The sequence below is a fragment of the Lissotriton helveticus genome, chromosome 8 (assembly GCF_964261635.1).
Source record: "Lissotriton helveticus chromosome 8, aLisHel1.1, whole genome shotgun sequence".
NCBI lineage: Eukaryota > Metazoa > Chordata > Amphibia > Caudata > Salamandridae > Lissotriton > Lissotriton helveticus.
The window spans coordinates 34,187,697-34,207,208 of record NC_136069.1 but is presented as its reverse complement, the minus strand read 5'-3'; the positions used below and the strand labels follow the sequence as shown (position 1 = coordinate 34,207,208).

General features: G+C 49.5%; 1 pseudogene across 1 annotated transcript in view; it reads left to right on the top strand.

Moving 5' to 3' along the window:
* The first annotated feature begins 910 nt into the window (after positions 1-910).
* LOC144772286 (uncharacterized) overlaps positions 911-19,512 on the top strand; it is a 253,279-nt pseudogene continuing 234,677 nt past the window's right edge. The window contains exons 1-2 of the transcript XR_013599705.1: positions 911-1,233; positions 4,089-4,226. The product of XR_013599705.1 is annotated as an uncharacterized LOC144772286 (transcript). The remainder of the gene's footprint in view (positions 1,234-4,088; positions 4,227-19,512) is intronic.

The following is a 19,512-nucleotide window of genomic DNA, read 5'->3' as shown; positions in this document are numbered from 1 at the left end:
GTTGGTTTTGACTGGGAGTGGTTGCAGTCCATGGTCCCCGTCTTTCTGGCCTGACTCACTCGGTCCCCCTCCCTCCCCGGTTCCCAAGGTCAAAACCCTAGGTATCTTTATCAATTCCCAGCTTTCGCTCCACACACAGGTTCACTCGGTGGTGTCCTCCTGCTTCTTTTCCCTCCGCACTATCCGTAAGGTTTCACGCTTTTTCTCTGTTCCTGCCCTTAAGCTCATTCTCATGGCCATGGTGCTATCGCGCCTTGACTATGGGAATGTGGTCTATAATGGCGCCCCAGACTACCTGATTCACCGACTTCAGTTGATACAAAATCAGGCCGCCCGCCTGATTTACGGACTCCCCAAATTTCACTACACCTCCCCCCTGTTGCAATCACTGCATTGGCTACCGGTGAAGGAGAGGGCTCTCTTTAAGCTGGGCTGTATGACATACCAGGCTAGGTCTGGGACTGCCCCTGCCTTCCTTTGCGAGATTATATCTCCTTACCTCCCGGCCAGAGAGCTTCGTTCCTCTCACCAAGCTTTATTGACAGTCCCTCGCTTCAGGAAGAAGAGGTCTGGGGGGACGAGATTTGCGGTCCTAGCCCCTTCTTTTTGGAATTCCCTACCTTTTGCCCTCAGAGCTTCCACTTCCTATGTGGAATTCCGTAAACTCCTTAAAACCTTCTTGTTTCCCAGATCCCTAGCAGTCTAGCCCCCGTCCTTACCCCACCGGTCCACCGCTATCTAGCGCCAGGAAACCGTCTCGGTAACAGTGCGCTCTAGAAATCTATTAAAATTCAAATTCAAATTCAAAATCCAAATAAGTGTATTTCTTTAACACGTAGAAGAGTTTCAACTTCATATGTCAGATCATATCTTTGCATTCAGAAGTATGTATTAAAAAGTAAGAGTTTTAAACAGGAACTGAGAAACACTTCTGCACTCACGCTGATGTTAATGGCATTAGTGGACTAAGTTTAGTCTATTTTCTCTTTTAGTTACACTCAGCCCTGTGGCCTGTGATTTTCTCTTCCAGGTCAGCGAGGGCAGAGACAGCACCAGCAGTGAATGCAGTCAATTCCGGCCTCTTCCTCGGCTCACGCAGCTTTAGGGGTGGAAGGATCCTCTGTCTGTGCGGTGACCTTCACCCTCTGACCTCGAACATCACCCCCGCCTCAGATTGTCATCTTCACCGTCCCAGGCTGAAGGAGAGAGGGCTCTGAGCAGGGGTCTGCGCAGGTAGGAGTCTTCCCGTCCACCCTCCGCTCCCCGCTTCTTGACAACCTCAACTCCCCACTTCAAGCCATGTCCCAACCCCCGCCTGCAGCCCCTTCACATCTCATCTCCCACCTCTCCCCTCCCACCTCTCCTGTGCGGCATCTCCCCTCCCACCTTTCCTGTGCGGCCTCGGCCTCTCCCCTCCCACCTCTCCTGTGCGGCCTCTCCCCTCCCACCTCTCCTGTGCGGCCTCGGCCTCTCCCCTCCCACCTCTCCTGTGCGGCCTCTCCCCTCCCACCTCTCCTGTGCAGCCTCGACCCTTCCCACCTCTCCTGTGCAGCCTCAACCCTTCCGACCTCTCCCGTGCAGCCTCGACCCTTCCCACCTCTCCTGTGCGGCCTCGGCCTCTCCCCTCCCACCTCTCCTGTGTGGCCTCTCCCCTCCCACCTCTCCTGTGCAGCCTCGACCCTTCCCACCTCTCCTGTGCAGCCTCAACCCTTCCGACCTCTCCCGTGCAGCCTCGACCCTTCCCACCTCTCCTGTGCGGCCTCTAGCCTCCCACCTCTCCTCTGCAGCCTCTTCCCTTCCCGCCTCTCCCGTGCAGCCTCTTCCCTCCTCTCCCCTCCCACCTCTCCTGTGCGACCTCTCCCCTCCCACCTCTCCTCTGCAGCCTCTTCCCTTCCCGCCTCTCCCGTGCAGCCTCTTCCCTTCCCACCTCTCCCGTGCAGACTAGACCCTTCCCACCTCTCCCGTGCAGACTAGACCCTTCCCACCTCTCCCGTGCAGCCTCTTCCCTTCCCACCTCTCCCGTGCAGCCTCTTCCCTTCCCACCTCTCCCGTGCAGACTAGACCCTTCCCACCTCTCCTGTGCAGCCTCGACCCTTCCCACCTCTCCTGTGCAGCCTCGACCCTTCCCACCTCTCCCGTGCAGCCTCTTCCCTTCCCACCTCTCCCGTGCAGCCTCTCCTCTTCCCACCTCTCCTGTGCAGCCTCGACCCTTCCCACCTCTCCCGTGCAGCCTCTTCCCTTCCCACCTCTCCTGTGCAGCCTCTCCCCCTCCCACCTCTCCTGTGCAGCCTCTTCCCACCTCTCCTGTGCAGCCTCTTCCCACCTCTCCTGTGCAGCCTCTCCCCTCCCACCTCTCCTGTGCAGCCTCTTCCCACCTCTCCTGTGCAGCCTCTCCCCTCCCACCTCTCCTGTGCAGCCTCTCCCCTCCCACCTCTCCTGTGCAGCCTCTTCCCACCTCTCCTGTGCAGCCTCTCCCCTCTCCTGTGCAGCCTCGACCCTTCCCACCTCTCCCGTGCAGCCTCTTCCCTTCCCACCTCTCCCGTGCAGCCTCTCCTCTTCCCACCTCTCCTGTGCAGCCTCTTCCCACCTCTCCTGTGCAGCCTCTCCCCTCCCTCCTCTCCTGTGCAGCCTCTTCCCACCTCTCCTGTGCAGCCTCTTCCCACCTCTCCTGTGCAGCCTCTCCCCTCCCACCTCTGCTGTGCAGCCTCTTCCCACCTCTCCTGTGCAGCCTCTCCCCTCTCCTGTGCAGCCTCGACCCTTCCCACCTCTCCCGTGCAGCCTCTTCCCTTCCCACCTCTCCCGTGCAGCCTCTCCTCTTCCCACCTCTCCCGTTCAGACTCGACCCTTCCCACCTCTCCTGTGCAGCCTCTTCCCTTCCCACCTCTCCCATGCAGCCTCTTCCCTTCCCACCTCTCCCGTGCAGCCTCGACCCTTCCCCCCTCTCCTGTGCAGCCTCTCCTCTTCCCACCTCTCCCGTGCAGCCTCTCCCCTTCCCACCTCTCCCGTGCAGCCTCGACCCTTCCCCCCCTCTCCTGTGCAGCCTCTCCCCTTCCCACCTCTCCTGTGGCAGCGCATTCATGTGTGAACACGGAGCAGCTGCTCCATGTTTTCACAGTGCAGGTGGCACCGCCTGCACTTTTACACAGGAATAGAGATCCCCTTGCAAGCGGGTGCAGTCAGTGACAGCACCCGCCTGCAGGGGGATGTCTGGGGGGTCCATGGGACCCCCTCTAGCCACTGCAGAGGGCTGCTGTCAGGAGGCGCACTGACAGTGCGCCACCTTTAAAATGGCGCACTGTCCGTGCACCTCCTGTGCCCGCTTCTGTAATACGCCGCAAGCGCAGAGTCAAAGGAATTCTCTCATTTGCATAGGGCAAGCTACTATGCAAATGAGGAAACACCCTCTGAAGGTAGCGCTGACGCTTTATGTGTGCCAGCGCTATCGGTATTATAGAAGGGAACACACAAGCGTCTGCACCACCTTCTATGATACCAAATTGCCCCAGGGTCGCGCAAAGGGGGCGCAAACGCCCGTTGGGCTCCCAGGGCACTTATTGTAATACTGCCCCATGTGTTCTGAGGTATCCATTTGAGGATTTTTTCGCAACATGAGTAGGACGTGGAAACATTAGGTGCACACTGCACTGACTTGAGCCGCCATGCTGAATAGGGTGATCCTAGATTACTTGCGTGGTCTGTGGGTGCAGGGTTTGGTCCTATCTTCGATGGCCACCAGGTGGAGTCCATTGGGGAGGTCTTGATGTCAAAGACCAGTACTTCTGTCTTGTCAGAGTTGAGCTGCAGGCAGTTGGTTTGCATCCAGTCTGCTTTCATGGTCATGCAGTTTGAGAAGTTAGTTCTGGCGGTGGTTGTTTTGTCCGTCAGGGAAAAGATGACTTGTGTGTGATCGCTGTTGGAAAAGACAGTGATGTTGGCGAGTAGAGTCTTGTACATGTTGAAAAGGGTGAGGCTGAGGGACTCTGCATATTAATTTCTCGGTCTCTGTTTTGTTTGTTTAAATACAGTAACCCAGGTCAATTACAAGGCTTTCTGAGTAACTGTTTTATTGTTCTCCATTCATCATACAGGCTCAAATTCTTTGAAAAGTCAGTAAAGATCTAATAGGATTCTTTCTTCTACTCTCCCTAGGATTTGTCCCTGAGGCTCCTTCTTAGCTCCAGAGAGCGGCGGAGGCGCCACCTCCAATGTCCCCAGATTAAAGGTAAGTGTCATTTTAACACAGGTCAAATAAAAAATAAAAATCTCGATTATTGGAGATCCAATGGATCTATTGCTGTTCTTCCCAACTATGGGCCAGATGTAGGAGACCAAATACTGGTCGGTAACGGCCGATTTCAGCCGTTATCGAAAGGTATTTGGGTTTTGTAATGTAGGGGGCCTTTGATTTACAGAATCGGTAAATTTACCGTTTCGGTAAATTTACAGAATCGGTAAAATACCGAATCGGTAAATTTACCGATTCTGTAAATCAATATGTAGGTGGCATAGTAAACAGTGCCACAGGCCTTTAAAAATTCGTTATTTACCACCCAATACTATTGGGTGGTAAATAACGAATTCCTGTGTACATGCACATCTGTGCATGTACACCTGTAGGTTTCAAAGAGGGGGGAGGCGAGAGGACACTATTAACCACTCAAGATGGTGGAAGGTCCAGTAGCAGCTTAGTGTCCGTACTGAGTACTAGAGAGTCAAATCAAAAAAGGGGGGGTTTTTGCTGCACTGTTCCTAGAGGAAAAGGAGGTAAGGGGATTTAGCTGGCGTGACCAAGGGGGGGATTTAAATGATAACCTGGGGCATCCATTTTGTTGGATGTATTTGCCTCACACACCCCGAGGAGTGTCATGCTTCATCATCGGCGGTTGCTCCTCGTCGGGGAGGCGGTGCAATCCCCGACGGGCACACCTCAGAGAGGGGCTCTTTGGCGGAGATCTTTTTCCAACTGCCTTTTGGTGAAGTGGGGGTATGTGGGCAGGGTCGTGTATTCCTATGATAAGGCGGCTAAAATGTAACAAGGGGTACCGGAATGGACTTTATTCTGGGGGTCCCCTGGCTACAGGTAAAAGGTGAAGCTAATTGCCTAGGTGTCAACCTATTATGTTGTGTAACCCCTAGTAGAAACTAGCAGTGCATGTGGTCAACATGTTTCTCGCTAATGGTATATTGACCGCGATTCTTCAGGACCAAAGTGAAGACAACAACATGCTAGTATCATATGTGTTGTAATGTTACCTTAGTGGATTCTCCTATGCCTAATGGTCATATGTTTAGAGGCCACGTGAGTGTTCGGCGGGGCTGAACTGCAGAGCTAAGCCCCGGAGGTGTGGCTGAAGTCTTCTGCGTCCGGGCGTTGTGACCTACCCATCCCCGCCGAGCTCGAGTAGAGAGCGGCGGAGGCGCCACCTCCAATGTCCCCAGATTAAAGGTAAGTGTCATTTTAACACAGGTCAAATAAAAAATAAAAATCTCGATTATTGGAGATCCAATGGATCTATTGCTGTTCTTCCCAACTATGGGCCAGATGTAGGAGACCAAATACTGGTCGGTAACGGCCGATTTCAGCCGTTATCGAAAGGTATTTGGGTTTTGTAATGTAGGGGGCCTTTGATTTACAGAATCGGTAAATTTACCGTTTCGGTAAATTTACAGAATCGGTAAAATACCGAATCGGTAAATTTACCGATTCTGTAAATCAATATGTAGGTGGCATAGTAAACAGTGCCACAGGCCTTTAAAAATTCGTTATTTACCACCCAATACTATTGGGTGGTAAATAACGAATTCCTGTGTACATGCACATCTGTGCATGTACACCTGTGCCATGTGGCACACATACCTGCCCTAAGGGCATGTATGTGTGTCACATGGCACACAAGCCTGAAACAGGGGTGCAGCAGGGTGTCAAAGTGACACCCTGTCCCCCTTGGCAATTCGGTATTTTTACCGATTCGGTAATTACCGAATCGGTATTTGCCAATGATTCCTATGGGCTTCAAGGCCCATAGGAATCAATGGCAAATACCGATTCTGTAATTACCGAATCGGTAAATATCGAATCCTACTGATTCGGTATTTGTTACCAAATAATTACCTACATCAGATTTACCGATCCATGAATACCGAATCGATAAAATTCAGTATTTATGAATCGGTAAATCTGATTTACCTACATCTAGCCCTATATCTTTTCCAGCCTGTTCTGCTTTCTATGATCTGCCTGAATTTCTTCCTCTTTCTTTCTCCTGTTTTATCCTTTCTTCTGCTATGTTTCTTAGCCCTTCACACTTTCTTATCCATCACAAGAATAAGGCACTTAGTTTGGCCATCAAGACTTGCCTCTAAAAGAAAAGAAACCCAGGAGATTTGAGGGTCATAAATGCACGATTGTCATGGTTTTGACCCCGGTTGTTCTCCTTGGACTCCGCACCAGCCTCTATGCTTGTACTCTTGCCTACCAGTTCCTTCCCCGAACTACCTCTGTCACGCACCTGGTCCTCATCAGAACCATGGTGGGGCCACAGTGTTTCCAGGTGGAGTGCAGGCTTCCATCTCTGTCATTTACCTGTATTTCTAGGTCTGCCCCTTGGCTCCATGGTCCTCCTCCCTCCAACAGCAGCTCCTTGGTTTCGATTCTTCCAGACTGTCATCCGTGCTGGAGCTCCTCATCGTGTTCACTGTGCAGCACGGTATCCTCCTCCGTGAGTCGACTCCTCGTTGGTGGTCTTCCCTCCAACAGAGCTCCTCAGCTTTGATTCCTCCTGGCTGACATATGTGCTGGAGCTCCTCATCGTGTTCACTGTGCAGCACGGTATCCTCCTCCGTGAGTCGACTCCTCGTTGGTGGTCTTCCCTCCAACAGAGCTCCTCAGCTTTGATTCCTCCTGGCTGACATATGTGCTGGAGCTCCTCATCGTGTTCACTGTGCAGCACGGTATCCTCCTCCGTGAGTCCACTCCTCGTTGGTTGTCCTCCGCTTCCCAGGTCTGGGGGTCAAAGATTGCCAGAATGAGAGAACCTTATAGTTCTTTGTTGGTTTTTCCTCTCCGTGTCATCCCTCTGTATTGTTTTTTCTGTCTTCTAATTGTTCCGTCTTTCCCTTTTTGTCAGTCTTTATGCTGGTTATACGTTTTCCTCTCTTCTTCCTATGCAAGTCTTTGTCTACTTTCAGCATTGTTGAGACTCCTCCTGCTTAGGTAAGTACTCCCATCCACGTTGGGGCTGACGATAGCTTATTTTTTCGTAATGTCTAAAACTGCTAAATCATACATTAGTCTGTTAGCTCTCTGTAACCAAACATACAACACTATAGTTCACTCTCAAGCCTATCAGCAAGACGTAATTAAAACCTCATGTTGAAAAACTAGCACATGTTCAACCCACAAGCTGGAGGCTAGTTTTGGGTTTGTTTTACTCTTGACACGCAAAAAACATGAAACCAATATATAGACATTTTCATTAACATTGGGATTAATGACTCCATGTTTCAGACCCTGAGCGCACTACAAATGGTTTACATTGCCTGGACACGTATGTACTTTTGTTTCTGCAAGGCTAATCGAAGAGTTAGTTGCCAACAAATGACTCCCCACAGCTCAGAAGCCCTCTGGGGGACTCAAAAGCTATTTATTTTCTAAATTCCCATACTTTCCTCTATCAGCTCCCCGCACTCAAAAAATATGATGCTCTGCTTCGCTAGCCATGCTGTTAGCAAGGCATAATGAAACCCAAAAATCATATTGAACCCACACTTAAATCAACAAGAGGCCTAAAGTCAAAAGCCTAACCCGAGGTGCACCTATACATCTTTTATATGCAAAAAACATTTCATACCACCAGTTCTGGTCTCTTAAACAACACATATACTCCATCAGCCAGGCCACAGAATGTTTGGTGCTGGACTTTGCTTTCACTCTGGCAATGCCAAGTCTGCAAGGAAACAGACAGATAGTTAGGCAGTGGATTGTCAGCTGAGGGGTCATTTGTCCCTATGCGGATGCTGTGCTCGATGGGCTTGATTCAAGCAAGCCGGGCTGAAGACGGCTGAAATGCCAGAAACCGGTCCCCGGAAGCTTGTTTCCGGTCCAGGGAAGGCATGGCTTGGCAGTTCGGGCTGGACTGTTCCATGAGGCACAGGGTCATACTGATTTGCATATGGCCATGTCTGAACTGGGGTGGCAGAGTGGGCTAAAGAACGGTGATGGATTAAACCCAGATCTGTTGACTGGGTGTGAGTGTTTGATTTGTTCAGATGCTCCGTCCATCACCACCCCCTTGTGTACCACTTTGTTCGCCATAAGTTGGCAGGGTATGCTCAGACGTGAGTCCCTTGCTCACCTTGCCACTGGATTCAAGCAAGCCGGACTGAAGACGGCTGAAATGCCAGAAACCGGTCCCCGGAAGCTTGTTTCCGGTCCAGGGAAGGCATGGCTTGGCAGTTCGGGCTGGACTGTTCCCATGAGGCACAGGGTCAGACTGATTTGCATATGGCCATGTCTGAACTGGGGTGGCAGAGTGGGCTAAAGAACGGTGATGGATTAAACCCAGATCTGTTGACTGGGTGTGAGTGTTTGATTGATTCAGATGCTCCATCCATCACCACCCCCTTTTGTACCATTTTATTCGCCATAAGTTGGCAGGGTATGCTCAGACGTGAGTCCCTTGCTCACTTTGCCACTGGAGTCAAGCAAGCCCGGCTGAAGACGGCTGAAATGCCAGAAACCTGTCCCCGGAAGCTTGTTTCCGGTCCAGGGAAGGCATGGCTTGGCAGTTCGGGCTGGACTGTTCCCATGAGGCACAGGGTCATACTGATTTGCATATGGCCATGTCTGAACTGGGGTGTCAGAGTGGGCTAAAGAACGGTGATGGATTAAACCCAGATCTGTTGACTGGGCGTGAGTGTTTGATTGGTTCAGGTGCTCCGTCCATCACCACCCCCTTTTGTACCACTTTGTTCGCCATAAGTTGGCAGGGTATGCTCAGACGTGAGTCCCTTGCTCACTTTGCCACTGGATTCAAGCAAGCAGGGCTGAAGACGGCTGAAATGCCCGAAACCGGTCCCCGTAAGCTTGTTTCCGGTCCAGGGAAGGCATGGCTTGGCAGTTCGGGCTGGACTGTTCCCATGAGGCACAGGGTCAGACTGATTTGCATATGGCCATGTCTGAACTGGGGTGGCAGAGTGGGCTAAAGAACGGTGATGGATTAAACCCAGATCTGTTGACTGGGTGTGAGTGTTTGATTGGTTCAGATGCTCTGTCCATCACCACCCCCTTTTGTACCACTTTGTTCGCCATAAGTTGGCAGGGTATGCTCAGACGTGAGTCCCTTGCTCACTCTGCCGCTGGATTCAAGCAAGCCGGGCTGAAGGCGGCTGAAATGCCAGAAACCGGTCCCCGGAAACTTGTTTCCGGTCCAGGGAAGGCATGGCTTGGCAGTTCGGGCTGGACTGTTCCCATGAGGCACAGGGTCAGACTGATTTGCATATGGCCATGTCTGAACTGGGGTGGCAGAGTGGGCTAAAGAACGGTGATGGATTAAACCCAGATCTGTTGACATGGTGTGAGTGTTTGATTGGTTCAGATGCTCCTTCCATCACCACCCTATTTTGTACCACTTTGTTCGCCATAAGTTGGCAGGGTATGCTCAGACGTGAGTCCCTTGCTCACTTTGCCACTGGATTCAATCAAGCCGGGCTGAAGACGGCTGAAATGCCAGAAACCGGTCCCCGGAAGCTTGTTTCCGGTCCAGGGAAGGCATGGCTTTGCAGTTCGGGCTGGACTGTTCCCATGAGGCACAGGGTCAGACTGATTTGCATATGGCCATGTCTGAACTGGGGTGGCAGAGTGGGCTAAAGAACGGTGATGGATTAAACCCAGATCTGTTGACTGGGTGTGAGTGTTTGATTGGTTCAGATGCTCCGTCCATCACCACCCCCTTTTGTACCACGGAATGTTCATCAGGCAGATACTTAGGCAGTGGATTGTCAGCTGAGGGTCATTTGTCTCTATGTGGGTGCTGTGCTTGGAATTTTCATCAGGCAGATACTTAGACAGTGGATTGTCAGCGGGGGTCATTTGTCTCTATGTGGATGCTGAGCTTGGAATGTTCATCAGGCAGATACTTAGGCAGTGGATTGTCGGCTGGGGGTCATTTGTCTCTATGTGGATGCTGTGCTTGGAATGTTCATCAGGCAGATACTTAGGCAGTGGATTGTCAGATGGGGTCATTTGTCTCTGTGGATGCTGTGCCCAATATGATCATCAGGCAGATACTTAGGCAGTGGATTGAGAGCTAGGTGTCATTTGTCTCTATGTGGATGCTGTGCTCGGAATGTTCATCAGCTAGATACTTAGGCAGTGGATTGTCGGCTGGGGGTCATTGGCCTCTATGTGGATGCTGAGCTTGGAATGTTCATCAGGCAGATACTTAGGCAGTGGATTGTCAGCTGGGGTCATTTGTCTCTATGTTGATGCTGTGCTCGGAATGTTCATCAGGCAGATACTTAGGCAGTGGATTGTCAGCTGAGGGTCATTTGTCTCTATGTGGGTGCTGTGCTTGGAATTTTCATCAGGCAGATACTTAGGCAATGGATTGTCAGATGGGGTCATTTGTCTCTGTGGATGCTGTGCTTGGAATGTTCAGCAGGCTGCTTCGTTCTGGAATCCAAAATAGTTTCCCCAAAAATTCATAATATTACTTTGAACTACTTGCTGTCAGAGGCATCTCAGACATTTACCCAACCCACTATAATCTCCCCAAAAGTGAGGAGCTCAAATGGCGAAAGTGTTTGCACCCCATTAATCAGACCTTTTATTGTGAAATAATATTCTGTCTGATATTTCATTTTTAAGATTGACATATAGAATTCGCACAGAATTCTCTTTTGCTAGAAATATTACTAGCCAGTGCCAACCACTCTTATTTGGTTCATCTGAGTTGGCACTTGGGGTGTAGCAGTCTTCAATGTTCATACGGTCATAGATTCTACTGCAGATGTGCCCATAATAGAACATTTAGTAATCTGGTCTTTGTAGAGGAAACATTCCAGTTTAAATGGTGTCATACTTTTATTGCACAGTCACTCAAGACCTCCCTCCTGTGGTTGATCTGTATGAAATACTATGTAGATCAGAAAGTTTATAGTTTCCGGCAAACATACGCTAAACCAAAGTTCCAGTAGTATGTTACCTGACGTTTGTATTGAGAAGTGACCATGGCACATGTCTGAGTATATAAGAACAATGGTTCTGGTGGGGAGAAAAGCATACATTTCATATAATCACTATTGTCAATACCAGTGTATCTCTCTCTAAGTTTGTTTACATAAACAAATGGTTAAGAACACACATTGGTCTCGCGTTGCTTTGCTTCGGTGTATTCAGTACAGTTATATCAAATAAATGACACAGGCCACACGTGGGCCTCGTTTTATGTTCCTTTGGTGTATTCAATACAACCTGATCAACATTTCTTTAGTTAAACAGGAAAGGCTTCTAATAAAACATGAAAAATACAGAGGGATTGAAATCAGCGGATTTCTTGAAAATCCGGCTCTTCTTGATAGAGCTCAAATCTTTCCTCCTGCTTTTTTTTAGAAACATTGTAAAGGGTGATGATTAGTAAGCCTCCCCCAATGGCCCCTCCGAGGCCGGTGATAGTATGATTCCCCAACTATCGGGACCGAGAGCTTATTCTTTGTAAGACTAGAGCAAAAGGGGAGACACTACTTGACTCCTATAAAATAATAGTATTCCCATATTATACCACCATTGGTCAGAAACAACAAAAACCTACAACCCCATAAAGCAAAATAACGAGGTCCTTGGGACTAAAAAATATGCTACTATGCCCTGTCAAAGTGAAGGTGATATTCCAGGTCAAAATGTCTTTGAAACACCAGCAGTTTCCTTGACATGGTTTGAGGAAAGACACCGGCTGCAGAATGACACTGCCTGTAATAGAGTGCAGGTCTCCTCTGGCACCCAGACTATGAGGGCCAAAGAGTGTCAAACTCACCCCAGATGGTGGACTAACCTGGAGATGAGTGGGGTGATCACCCTCACTTCACTCCAGGGCCCAATAACTACCTAGAACAGATGACGCCTAAGATGTCGATGAAGACTCCAGGACAGAGACGAAAAGAGGCGTAGAGAAAAATAGATTCCACGAAGTGACGAGAGGGAAGATCACCTAACATGATTACAGGCTAACCATACCACACCCAGAGATGACTGGTGATGGACGTAAATGGACCACAGCTGAACTGTGTACACCACTTGCTGACAATAAAACTGAATTGATTAGTGGATGTACTTGAAAGAAGAGTCCTCCTGGCTCTTAAGACACTGGTCAAAATGATAGCAAGCCACCAAAAGGGAGGGGTCACTTGGTATTGGTTGACACAACCTCTGTCCCCATCACCTGTAAGTAGTGTAGAGGAGGGAGCACTGGAAAGAATTACACCAGAGTGGAGCTCTTTGTCAGATTTTTGTTGGGATGATGTTTAAATTGTTGCAGTTTAGATAAGTGTACTAAGGATGGGAGTGGGCAACAGACCTTTCCACAAGTTGGGATAGCAGTGGTTGTGCACTCAGGAAGTACTGTAAATGTGGCGAAGAGAATTGTTACTAATGGGAAAATGCTGATATTAATGTTCCAGATGCATGATACAAAGCTACCACTCTTTACACAGCCAGTCTTGGCATTAATATGGGTTCATAATGACAAATCAGAGAACACGCCTAATTGATTAACTATTCTCTTGTCTACTGCCTTGAAAATAAAATCATGACGGGTTGTTGCTCAATTTGTTAAACAACACCCTCAAAATGTGGTCTTAATCCAGGAGACTCAATGAAAGATTTACAAGAATGGCTGAGGCTTAGCAAGAAGAAGCACCGCTCATGGCACTATCACCAAAAATAAATAATAATGTCAATCTACATTAGAGGCATAAGGTCTGAGTAAGGCAGCCATTACACCTCCCCCTTAAATGAGAAAATATCTTAAAGAATATTAAAATAAGGCCCAGCTCTCTATATCTTGGTCTCAAGTAATCTTGTAATCTGTCTTATTCGGTCTAAATATGATAGATGCAGATCTCCGATATTGTTGACCATCCAGAGAAATTGATTAGGGTGAGTTTTCAATAATTTTCTTATGACTCTGGAGCTAGACGCTACATCTCGTACTCATAAACAGAATAAGCCGCGAATGTCCAGAGTCATGTTAGACTATATTAAGAGTCTGAACCTGTTAGATCTCTGGCGACAAAGGTACCCAGATAATTTCACTCCTGCATCCCCCATGGTCACCATATTCAATCCTCTTTCTACTGCAAAACCTAATATTGAGCCTCAGTATATTGATAAACATAATTGAAGGATCCCTATGTTGTCATTTTATCCATAATCCCATTTCATAGTATCATACACCAACTCCGTCAGTGCTGGGAAAAAGCTGTACCCATAAATCCAATATGATATTACTTCATATACTCCCATCCAGTCTACAGAAAAGGATGAATTTCTTTGTTGGTATCATGTCCATATTCCACACTTATAAGTCTTGTTTTCCATTTTGCTTCGGGCCTGTCTTCGCTGGGATCAGGTGGCCTGCGGCGGAGGCCAGAGCGCCAGACTGTGCTGGGCCTTGCTGGGCCGGGGGCTAAACATCGCCGCACTAGGATTGATCAAGAGCCAGTGATAGTGGCTTCCCCGGGTCGAGGCCCTGCTGTGCGCTCCCTTCCCCCTGGGCTCACACAGGAGGTCTATCAGGCCACGTGGGCCCCAGTGGAAGATCGCAGGAGTGGTGGCCCCCCTGGGTGGCTTTCCCTGGTGACCAGAATGTGCCCTCTGGCTGACCCCCTCCCTTTGGGAACTATGTACCAACGATCAGCGGCTGTGTTTAGCCGCGGGTGTCATCTGCCAACTACTTGAGGGAGCGGTGGCCATTATACGGGCGAGAATCTGTGGTCCTGCCGGTGCCTGGTGCGGGGCCTCTCAGGCCTATCTCCCCTCTGCCACCTGAAGTTCTGTGTTGGGGGCCAGCTGCATTGTGGGGTCGTATTTGGAACCCTGCCTTTGGAGTTTGGGACGGGCGCCTCCTGTGCTTTCTTGGGACCCCTGGTGAGGGACTGACCAACACACATACCTCCTCTGAGGAGCAGCCGGCTCGCCTTGGTGGTCGGTCGGGCCACACGAGCTCGCCACAAGGTCCCCGAGTACACGGTTAAGGCTGCAGTGACGCCATCTGTACACTGTGTGGAGGCGCTAGAGGGATTATAGTGGGACCCCGCGCTCTCGGCTGGGAACGGCACTTGTAGTGGACTTTTGGATTGCGAGCGGACCAGGTGAGTGGTGTCCTTATCAGTGGCCCTTGGTTGTGTGGGGTTCCTGAGGTCACCTTCTCCTCATCCTATTTCCAACCCTGTGATCGGCAGTCAGGCCAGACTGACTGGAGAGGACCCCCCCTGATGGATACCAGCCTCTTGCATTGGGGTGAATCCACGTAACAGAGCTACGCAGCAACCTATCCCCTAGTGGCATTTTGGGGTCCCACAATATCCAGACTACGCTGTTCAAGAGGCGGGCTCAACACTTTTTGCCACAGGGATGTGTCGAACTTGCCATGACAAGTGACCGGCCGGGTGGGGGATCATCCAAGCAAAGTACAAGAGACAAGGTCACGGGCCCTGGGGCCTCTGCAGTGGTGTCCGGGTGGTGGAGGGGGGCGCCTAGTGACGTGCCTGACAATGCCGCCCTAATGGCCGCCATCACCCAGTCGAGATATGCCCTGGATGCCAAGATTGGGGCGGTTGGATCCGCCGCCATGTTGCTACAACAAGATTTACGCAACGTGGTGGCACAGATTATGGATATGAGGTTCTCTGGGGTGGAAGACGTGGTCGATACCCTGCAGAAGCAAGTAGCCTCACTGGAGACGATCCAACGAGGGCTGGCATCCCGGGTACAAGACGCTGAAGGGAGGGCTCGGTGCAACAACATTCGCATCGTTGGATTCCTGGAGGGGTGCGAGGAGGGTGGCATGGAGCGGTTCCTCACCTAGTGGCTTGAGAGTTGGCTCCCTCCGGGGTCACTGTCCTGAAACAGGCTTGGGCCAAGGAACCACTGCTGTTTGACAATGCACGTATCCTAATTTTCCCCAACAATATTAAACTGGTTCAGCAACGATTGCAGTCTTTTATGGCAGCGAAGGCCCGTCTCCGGGAGCTCAAACTTCCCTTTGCCCTATGCTACCCAGCCAGACTGTGGGTGGTCTATCGATCCCGCACCCATTTTTTCGACTCGCCGGAAGAGGTCTTCCAATGGACCGATGAGACAGTGCATCTTCGCCCACACGCACCGCGCCGGAGGGACTCTGATTCCTCGTCGAGCGAGATGGTGCGGAAACAACCTACGCAGAGGGGGAGGGGAACAGATGCTCCAGGTCCAGGTGAAGGTCTCAGTCGTGTGGCATCTCATCCCGAGCTGCATCAGCCCAGCAACTGCCTACCTCATCAGACTAATCTTGGGGGGGGCGCTTTATTCCAATAGTTCTTTGATATGTTTGCCTTGACCGGGGAAGAACAATTGAGGGCCGATATCCCTGCAACACATCAGTTGGCAGGGAAAGGGCTAGCTGAGAATGGGCTGTAAGTTGGGGATCCATTGACTGACGGGGGGCGACCTCCCGTTGGGGTCTGCCACTCACGATACTTCATTGTTTTTGAGGTATAGGGTGGGGGGGTGCTGTTTGGATGTTTGGGGGGGAAGGGGGTTTTGTTGTTTGATCACACTGGCCTACATTGCTTCAGAGTCGCCTTATCCAGACCACATATTCTTGTCTAGACCACATTTGTACTTCGAACCTTCACATGGCGGTGTCTTCTTTGTGATAAGCGGGGATCCCTCTGGGACCCTTCAAATGATGAGTTGGAATGTCAGGGGGGCGCTAGACAAAATCAAGTGAGGCGCTACACTCAAACAGGCGAAGCGAATGCATTCAGACATCCTCATGCTGCAAGAAACACATCGTATGGGCACTAAGGCGCTGTGCTTTCAACGCTTTGGTTTCATTCATGTACTTCACTCCGGGTTTGCGAGGGGGTCCCGGGGAGTTGCGATTCTGATCCATAGGCGGGTTCCATACACACACATATGAAGACATGGAGGGACACGCAGGGTAGGTATTTATTTCTTCAGGGGACGGTAGGGACCGAATCCATAGTACTGCGATATGTATATGCCCCCCCGACCCCTTTCTTTGGGCATGGGGGGAAAAACTCATGACCCTGTGGACAGACATGCCTGATAGGCTGGCTGTTGTGGGTGGGATTGAAGTGACGTGCTAGACCTGGTCTGGGATCGTTGGAGACCTGGGGGTCTATTGGACGCAGGTAGGCATACTAAGTTACATTCACAGGTGGCGGGTCTGGATTGGGTGGACCCCTGGCGACCGCTACATGGGACGGCGCAGGGCTATACATACCTGTCGGCCGTCCATGACTCCTTCTCCCACCTTGATTATATCTTTGTCCCCCCGGGCAATAGATAACAGAGTGATTGCAGCCGATATTCTTCCGTGTGGACTATCGGACCACTCGCCGACCACTCTCACGTTACGTGTGGGCCGGGCACAGCAGCCGTTTTGGTGGCGTCTCTCTGCATAGAACCTCCAGAGAGAAGACTATAGAGATCATCTGGATGGTGCCATTGACCAATGTTTGACATCTAACGTAGGGACGGTAGAAGGGGCTGACTGCCTTTGGGAGGCGATGAAGCCCACGCGCCGGGGGTAGACATTTCTTTTTGTGCAGCACCTCATAGATTGTGTAGGGAGTCCCTCGTCCAGGCGGAGGTGAAGCAATTTGAATTGGAATCTCGCTGTAGAGATAGTGCAGATCAGCAGGCTCGCCGCCAACTCCTGTTGAGGCAGCAGGAATATGCCCATCTTCTTCTAGACGAAGCCCGTTAGGAGATAAGTCCAGCAATTTACTGACTAGGTTATGCCAGAGGTCGTTATATACTCCTAAGCCCTGCCAGTCATTTTGGGCCCGGATGGGTCCTCTCTCACAGACCCCTCCATTATTGCTGAAAGCTTTGCCATGTACTATGCAGACCTTTATGCCCCCAGGAAATGCCTCCCCGCAGCTGTAGTTGGTCGCCTCCTCGATGACCTGCCACCTAAGGCCCTTTCTGATGCAGTAAGTGAAGAGCTGGATCTCCCGCTTACGCTCTCGGAAGAGGAACTGGGTGTGTCACTGGGTGAGATGCAGCCTGGAAAGGCCCCGGGACCGAATGGCTTCCCAGGTGAATTTTTTAAACCATATTTTCTGCAGCTGGGGCCGCGCTTTTGTAGACTAGTAGAGGAGGCCAGGGAGCAGGGTCGTCTGCCTTGCAATTGAAGACACGCAGAGATTGTTGTGTTCCACAAGCCTGGTAGACTTCCAGATCAGCAAGCGTCGTACCGCCATTTATTTCTTCTTAATGTAGAGGCCAAGGTTCTGGCTAATCCAAACACAAATGAGCCAATGCTGATACCACTAGTACAACCAAATCTACCAATCACTCGTGCCACTCATAGTAATTGAAAATAATTTTTCAAATTATTTTAAATGGATTTCTTTTTATTTTTTAAATCTACTCTTGGAATCTTTTTATTTTTAGATACACAATAGAACAATTTTCAAAAGGACCTAACAATAATATTTACATTGTACATATAATTACATCCATATACATTTATCCAAATCAATCAAAATTCAATATAACACAGATTCAATATAACAGAAAAGCCCACTTTTCCACAATAAATCAGAAACAGGTTATAGTAGAAAAAAATCAAAAGAAGAGATGAAAAGATTTTATAAAAAAGAAAAATAGAAGGGGGATAGATAGAATCCCAGCAAATGATGGCAAAATAGTATAAGCTTCAGGTTTATGTACTAAAATCCTTTTGATTATGTATTATTTTAAATAAACCTGACACCTTCTTTATTAATAATACTTAAATTTGCCAAACACAAACAGGTCTACGTGTTTCAAACCCTACAGATAATTAAAGGGGTTCTCGTCAGGAGCCGGGGAAAAGAGCTGTGAAAATAAAACCAAAGTGCTTGTATTATATACATGTCGCTTTCAATCATACTCCGCCACCTCAGCTATCTTCAGAGTAAAAAGTACCTTAAATGTTTCCTTGCGCACCCGACACACACAAATGTTGACCAGACAGTGTCCTTCAACCTTGTAGTTCTATCGAAAGTAACACAATATACACCATACTTAATGATAACCTTTAAAAGGGCCAGACACAAAATCACAACAGAATATTGAAGGCCACGTGCACTCCCTTGTAATTTCAAAAAGGCAGCTTACAGCAAGAATACGAATCCTCTGCGCCACACGTCCAAACGGAATTTGTTTTTGAATTCGCACTAAAACAGCAAAGATATTCACTTTTACAAAGTTTGTCTAAAGCAAGTTGACCTGTAAAGAGTTATAAAAGTATTTGCGTGCATACCTTCTCAAGCAAGCTTATGGACTAAGGTGACATTTTGCCGCCAACCATCGGCACCGCAATATCTGCAAACACATCGGTGAACAAGACATTTAAAGTCTATATCTCCATAGTTTACTCCGCAATCCTTATAAAACCTCCCGACACAAACCTTAGTTTTATCGAAGCTCCCGCCATTCGACACTCTCCTCTTCAAGGGGATGTTCTCTCAACTGCATCTAGGTAATCCTTTAATCCTGTGGCTCAGCGTGCGGCGTATGACGTCATCACAAGATGCCATTGCGGCAAAACAGGTATTAAAAAAATGGAGGATTCAAAAAACTTTATTGTGACTTCCTTAGGGTCACACTGACCCTCTCCCTCTCTGTCTCCCTCTCTGTCTGTCTGTCTCCCTCTCTGTCTGTCTGTCTGTCTGTCTCCCTCTCTGTCTGTCTGTCTCCCTCTCTGTCTGTCTGTCTGTCTCCCTCTCTGTCTGTCTGTCTCCCTCTCTGTCTGTCTCCCTATCTGTCTGTCTCCCTCTCTGTCTCTGTCCTTGCCTCTATCTGTCCCTGCCTCTATCTGTCCCTGCCTCTATCTGTCCCTGCCTCTATCTGTCCCTGCCTCTATCCCCGCCTCTGTTTCTTTCTGCCCCTGTCTGTCCCTGTCTGTTTCTTTCTGTCTCTGTCTGACTCTGTCTGTCCCTGTCTGTTTCTTTCTGTCTCTGTCTGTCCCTGTCTGTTTCTTTTTGTCTCTATCTCTGTCTGTCCCTGTCTCTACTGTCGCCTCTATCTGTCTCTGTGTCTCTGTCGGTCTCTGTGTCTCTATCTGTCTCTGTGTCTCTATCTCTATCTGTCTCTGTGTCTCTATCTCTATCTGTCTCTGTGTCTCTATCTCTATTTGTCTCTGTGTCTCTATCTCTATCTGTCTCTGTGTCTCTATCGGTCTCTGTGTCTCTATCTCTATCGGTCTCTGTGTCTCTATCTCTATCTGTCTCTGTGTC